Here is a 7,544-nt window from a genome sequence, read left to right on the forward strand (position 1 = left end):
CAGAACTTAAGACAGGTGCTTCCTCCGACAAGAAAGCTTTCGACCCGTCGAAAACATTAAGCAAGGCTTCATCACTTTCAAGAAGGAGAAATACGAGTAATTATTTCTATTTTGTTTTTTTCTTTTAATTATATATCACCAATTAGATTAAAGATAGATTTTAACTAGTTTATATTAATTTTTTCAACTTGCAGAACCAATCCTGCTTTGTACGGTGAGCTCGCCAAGGGTCAAAGCCCTAAGGTAACTTTTATATAAGAAGTTTACACTAAAAAATGTTATATAAAAAAGGATAAAAGTAAATAAAAATAACGGTTTATAAAGTGGAGATGGAAAAAGTAATATGTATGTGTGAATGATGTGGTGCAGTACATGGTGTTTGCTTGTTCAGACTCACGTGTGTGTCCGTCGCACGTTCTCAACTTCCAGCCAGGAGATGCCTTCGTCGTCCGTAACATAGCCAACATGGTTCCTCCTTTTGACAAGGTTTAACACTTTTTGCTTTTTGTCTCGCTTACCTAGAATCTTCTATTTGCGACAGAAGTGCTTGACTCTCTTCCTAAGGGGATGCGACTTGACCTTATTTTTGTACCTTTTCGCTAAATGTGCAGGTCAAATACGGTGGAGTTGGAGCAGCCATTGAATACGCTGTTTTGCACCTTAAGGTGAACCATTCATTTTATAATGGGCCGAACCATAAAGGGTCATTAAAATGGGTAGCTTTGGGTCTACCCACCTTCTTAAGAAAATATTGTATACATCTGTCATGAATACTTTAAATTTTTTAAATAGAGAAATATACATGGCGACTTCATCACTGCTGGCGACTTAGTTCTGAAAATGTACCCTAGAAAAATAGAGATAAACTTGAAATGTTAAATGTAGTTAATTTGTTAGTTTTGATAAAATTATAAAGATGTAATTGGTTTTTATTGAAATGTTGTAGGTGGAGAACATTGTGGTGATAGGACACAGTGCTTGTGGTGGGATCAAGGGACTTATGTCTTTCCCCTTAGATGGAAACAACTCTACGTAAAATCTCTCTATATCCAATTTGTTTATATTTAACAGCGCTTTTTATTATTAAATGAGCATTTTACAATGAATTATGTTAATTGCAGTGATTTCATAGAGGACTGGGTCAAAATCTGTTTACCAGCCAAGTCAAAGGTCCAATCAGAAGTTGGAGATTCAGCCTTTGAGGACCAATGTAGCCGATGTGAAAGGGTACACACATAGATAGATGTCCATACATACATATCTTATATTGAAAATGAGATTCTGTTAATATAAAGTTTGTATTTATGCAGGAGGCAGTGAATGTTTCACTAGCAAACTTATTGACATATCCATTTGTGAGAGAAGGACTTGTAAAGGGAACACTTGCTTTGAAGGGAGGCTACTATGACTTTATTAAGGGTGCTTTTGAGCTTTGGGGACTTGAGTTTGGCCTCTCCGAAACTAGCTCTGTATGAACCAATCCATCGTCATCACCATGAACATCCATCATCATCCATGTCTATTCTATATATATATATATATATATATATATATATATGTAATTTATAACGTGGCTTAATTTGATCGTGCTGAGTTGTTTTTATCTGTTCCTCTCGTCCTCTTTCTTCATGGTATTCAACTTTTCATACAAATATAAAAAAATGGGAAACCCAGATGATATATATATATCTTTGGGGTTGGGATTTAATTATAATTATGAAGAACTGAGTTTATTATAATGTGTATCAGATCGGTTGTATCTACGGTTTGATTTCATTTTATATGTTGTTTGATAGGTTAAAGATGTGGCTACCATACTACATTGGAAGCTGTAGGAACTCTTTGAAGCCTTTGCTTTGTCCCATTCACATGGAAATGTCACTCATTATGAAAAAAAACCATTCGCATTTTATTTAAATTTAAAAAATGAATATCTCTAGTAGCTGGTCTTTTCATTTTATTTAAAATAAAAATTGAAACCTTAGGGGGAAAATAGAAAAAAAACTAAGCGACACAATTAAGTAATTTTAATTTTATTTTCTAGACTAAAAAAATGGAAGGAACTTAGAACATTTTCAATGTATATCTTTATTTTTTCTAAAATAATTAAAAAGCTTTGTTGTACAGATGATTTTATTATAATGCATGTCTCTTAAAATTAATTTATTTTAAATAAAAATATATAGAAATGCTATTTTTGTTTCTATATTTAGAGATGAAAATAATTTTTTTATATATTTTTTAGAAATAGAAAAATATATTGTAAATATATACACACAAATACTTCTATAATATAATTTCTTTATTTTAGAAAAATATAGAAATAATTATAGAAATGAGTTGAAAAAAGTCTTATTGAGACTTCTGATAAATTTTATTGCCAACTAATTTTATACTATCTATGTTGTCTGGTCATACAAATGGATAAATTTGAGTTTGATAGGTTTCGGATCCGAAATGCTCAGCACCTTTCCAAATCCACTGTACCACTTGACCATGCTTGTGTAGTTTGTTTTCTTATATTTTCGAGCTATATGCAAAGCCTTTTTCTCCTAGTGCATGTTTACTCTCCCTCTTCTGAGACGACAAAGAGAGAGGAGCTCTGAGGAGAGAGGATGGAGAAAAATTTTGATTTGAAGAGGGTTGAACTCGTACTCTCTGGTAGTCTTGTGTGAGAATCTCATTAAAACACTAAGCCATTGATAATATTTCGTTTTGGTCTAACTTCGAATCCTTTTTACATCTTTTAAAATAGGTTCAGAAAAAAATTGAATTCTTTCGAGAACCATTCTAAAACAGATTTTTAACGTTGTTAGAAAAACCCAAAAAAAGAAAAGAAGATAGATAAACTATGGTATATCACAAACTTACAAATAATACAAATCTAGTAAAAAATTGTTACGTATCGAGCGTGCATACATGGAACATGTACTGTTGTACTATATTACATCTCTCTCACTCATCTATTTATATATGAAACAATATATCAAAATGATAAGATATGTATGTGTATACGTGTGTGGCTTAAGATGGAAAATTGTGTATCAATCACTATCGTATACAATTAAAACTGAAAGCTCATAAGATAATGAATGGACCTTCCCAAACGAAAAGGCTGAATGTACTTAATTTTATAAATTTAAAATTATATCCTTGGTTTTTCTAAATGAAAATGATATATTGGCCCTGAAAAAGGAACCTAGGGTGAAACATGAGGTTGCTAAAAAACAGAATCCAAAATCCAAACAAAATCCAATTCAAAAAATAATATCGAACTTGAAAATAGTTAAAGATTCGATCGGGTTTAAAATTTTGGTATCTAAAAAAATAAATTAATAAAAATAAAAATATTTTAAATATCCGAATTAGACTTATATGTTTAAATATATTATTTTCAGATTTAATATCTAAAATAATATCTAAAATATATATGATATTTTAAAGTTATCCAAAATACTTAAAAATATATATCAATAGTTAGAATTAATATCTAAAATAGCTAAAAATACTTAAAACCAAAAGTATTTGAAACATCTAATGATTTTCCATCTAAATATTCAAATTAAACTATTTTTATGTGAAGTTTGATATTTTAGCATACATTATTCAAATTTATATGTTATATTATTTTTGTTTTAAATTTTGAAAAATTAAAGTATATAAAAGTTTAAAAATTTTAAATAACTTAAACAGGGTATTCGAATCTGAACCATACATACAAAAATCTGAACAAAATTATAAATATCCAAATCGATTAAAATTCTCATCCCTGAATATATTTGAATTGAATCCGAATTGATATCCGGAAGCCTTTATAGATCGATCATTAAAGCTTATAATTGGAATAAGGAAAGGAAAAGATAGTGGAGGAAACTATTAAACTATGAATGGTGCAAACACCTTTATAGATTGATCGTCTTTTCATAGAACCACACACATGGCGACGATCGACACTAATCCACTACCAACACTTGTGTCGTAAAGTCATTGTTACTCTCAGGTGTTCTTCTTCTTCTTTTCTTGTTCCCTTCTTTCTTCCTTTCTTTATGAAAAAAACAAATATTTTTTTAGTCAAAAAAAAAAAACAAATATTTTCCCGAAATCCAATTTTATTTACAGATTTACTTTTTTTGTCAACGTTTACAGGTTAGTTACAAGGCACAAGTGACAAAAGAACATAGATCATTCATAGGCGAACCACCACAACAAAACTAATGCTTTTTCATTCATTTTGTAACGTTTTTTATAGAGATAATCCTTGGAAATATGTCGGAATTGATGCTTTTTTCTCCCAACGTTCTTGTTTTTTTAGTTCACATAATTTTCATTGTCTATTTATGCCAATCACCTTTTTGATAAAGCAAAGAGATAAAGAAAAAGTCCCATATCGGGAAAAATAGAAAGAAAAAACTCAGAAGACACTATCCAATGGAAAAGATGCCACCATGTACATGGCCTCTTAACTTGGTTGTGAAGAAAAAAAAAAAGATAACTAAAGGAAAAATCGATGTTGCAGAACGATTTATATATGTTCCTAGAGCTTATAAAGAAAATAAGCTAGTCTATATACAGGGCCGTCTCAATTTAATTTTTTTTTTTTCATCATCAAACATACAGACTCATATAGACTCTGCACACCAAACTGGTAACTCTGCATCCATGTGGACTACAAAAGACGATTGCTGTCTGGCACTGCGTGCTAAACGATCCGCCTTTGAATTTGCCGTCCACATTTAATATCAGACCCTTTTCAAAAATATTATCGATCAATTTAACAATGTAATGAAATAGTTCTAGTTATATGTATATATTTATTAAATGTTTTTTAAACATTATATGCTCTAAATTTAGATGTATATCTAAAAATTAAAGTTTTAGATCATAATTTATATATACTTATTTTAAATACTCTTAATTTTTTTTTTCATTTTTTGATTCGAATCATGTTCGACCGTTCCAGTTGCACATGCTGTTAGACGGTTTTGTTAGACGGTCTTGTTGGACGGTCATGTCTATATATTAAATCATATATTACAGAAGTTCAGATAACTATATCCATCCCCTTTTTTCGGCAACAAACTATATCCATCCCTATACTGATATACTGACTGTGCCAATTATTAGTTGTTCCTTTCTTCTTGGGTGGTTTTAATTTTTGTTATTGTTGCAGTTGTTGTAATTTGTAAGACTGTTATCTTTTGGGGATAAGTAAAAATTCCATTCCCTCGTCGAATGGCAAATCCATCTATCCCTTAAATTTCTTTAATACTTTTTATTTTATTTCTAAAACTAATGTTTTTCCCCTCATTTTTTTTTTGATCAAAGCCCTCTTTTTATTCTTGTTTTGGTGCTAAAAGATTATTCCTGTGTTGGAAAGGTCCATTGATATCCAGCTGGCTAACACATGCATGTAACGAGTCTTAACTAAGCATCTTTCCTCCATCAACGTGCAAACACAAGTCTCATAAATATACCGCTAACGTGTCAACAACGGAAATTAGTACTTCCTCCATTTCATAAAATTACATATTCTGAAAAAAAAATGTTTTAAGAAAATATACTCTCTTCGTTTCATATTATTTATCGTTCTAGGTTTATACACACATATTAAAAACATATTTAATTTTACATATTTTCAAAATAAAAATATTATTACCAATACACCTAACCATATATCAATCAATAGAAAAATAGAGTAGAGAATATTGTAAATAAATTTTGCATTGAAAACCGAAAACGATACTTATTTTGAAACAAAAATTCTACTCTAAAACGACAAGTAATTCGAAACGGATGGAATATTACATTTTCAATGCATGTTTTATTTACTAATTACAAACTTCAAAAAACTTTTTTTTTTTACTTCAAAAAACTTAATTACACTTATTAAACTTTTATTGGCTTAAATTATGGAAAAATGATAATCACAAAAGATTATTCATATATAAATAAAATTTAATATGTTTTATTAATATATGTGAAAAGTTAAAAATATATAACATTTTGAAACTGATAGAATATATGAAATTTCTAACTATGACTAGAGAAAGCAAATCACATTTATAAAATAATTTAGGATCATTTTACATTAAACTAATTTTAAACTGGAAACTAGATTTTGACCCGCACAACCGTGCGGGTATTTATTTTCATTTTATATATATATTTGGTCTATTTAATTAGTATATATTTTAATATCATTCATATATTTAAATGTTTAAATCACTATTTCAAATACAATAATTTTATAGTTTTCATGCTCTTAATTAACTAACTATTTCAAATGATCACATATAAATATATATATATATATGTTGCTTCTTATTATGTATGTATTTTATATTTAATTTATTATGATCCCGATCCGTAATTCAAAGTGCTAGATTTCTTTGAAAATTTTGTTTCGTTTATTCAGTTTATATGATAAATTACTGTATATATAAAAGTTTAAGAAAAGTTAACTTTTTATACATGTATTATATAGCTTATTAATGTTAAACCATTCTACCAACATATTATATTTTAGAATAAATGTTTTATATTTATGAAAATAAAATATACTAACTATCAATTTAAAATAATTTTTTTGAACTGAGATTTAAAATAATTTTATCATATTTAGTTCAATATAGTAGTTTTAATTAAAATGTTAGATTTGTTAGAAATGGCATACTTCAGAATTATTTTGTATTTAATTTACTATAATTCCGACCTGTAGTTCAAAGTGCTAGATTTCTTTTAATAATTTGTTTTTTATTCAGTTTATATAATAAATCATTGTATATATATAAAATTTTAAGATAAGTGTGACCAAGTCTAGTAAATAGTCCGTTTTTGTAAAAATCATACATGAATTAGAAGTCATGACTTCTGTTTTAATATAATAGATGTTTTGTTCTTCATCATCAACTATATATGCATACATATTAAGAAAAAGCATACATACTTGTGTAAATATGTATGCAACTATGCACAGTGTCGGACCTAGCCCTAATTTTAAGTGGGATCAATATGCAATTTAAGTAAAAAATATGTGTTAAAGATGGGCCAAGATGGAATCGAACCTTGATTTTTGTGGGTTCAATAGGTGAATGTTACCACTGAGCTACTGATTCTATGTTAAATTTAGGGTTGACAATCTATTTCCTCACGATAACTATCATATAGCGTTAGATCCCCACAAAACTATGATTTCGTGCTAGATCTCTACGAAATAAAAATTGTAGACTTCTCTCTTTCCGAATTTATAGTTTGGAACCTAATTACCCATAAATCAATGAGTTTAATTGGTTTACTTTTTCTAATCGGTTTACTCATAATCCTTGATGAAGTATATTAATGAAGTATTAAATTGCTCCTCGGTGACTTGAGCCTTAGGTAGCCAATCGTTTGTAGTGACACTGTCATGTGCCGCTCGGGTTTGGTAGTAGCAGAGATGATGTCAGAGTTTTGAAAGTGTTCTCGAGTGGTGTATGCCATTAGAGGTGAATTCGAGTTTCGATTGAAGAAAAACAATCCTGGCCGTCACCACATTGATTTTGTAT

The 7,544-nt window shown here is 29.0% G+C and overlaps 1 pseudogene; it reads left to right on the plus strand.

The window, feature by feature from the left end:
• The first annotated feature begins 5 nt into the window (after positions 1–5).
• On the plus strand, positions 6–1,939 carry LOC130503256 (beta carbonic anhydrase 1, chloroplastic-like; annotated as a pseudogene).
• The last annotated feature ends 5,605 nt before the right edge of the window (positions 1,940–7,544 follow it).

The sequence above is a fragment of the Raphanus sativus genome, unplaced genomic scaffold (genome assembly GCF_000801105.2).
Source record: "Raphanus sativus cultivar WK10039 unplaced genomic scaffold, ASM80110v3 Scaffold0886, whole genome shotgun sequence".
In the NCBI taxonomy this organism is placed as follows: domain Eukaryota; kingdom Viridiplantae; phylum Streptophyta; class Magnoliopsida; order Brassicales; family Brassicaceae; genus Raphanus; species Raphanus sativus.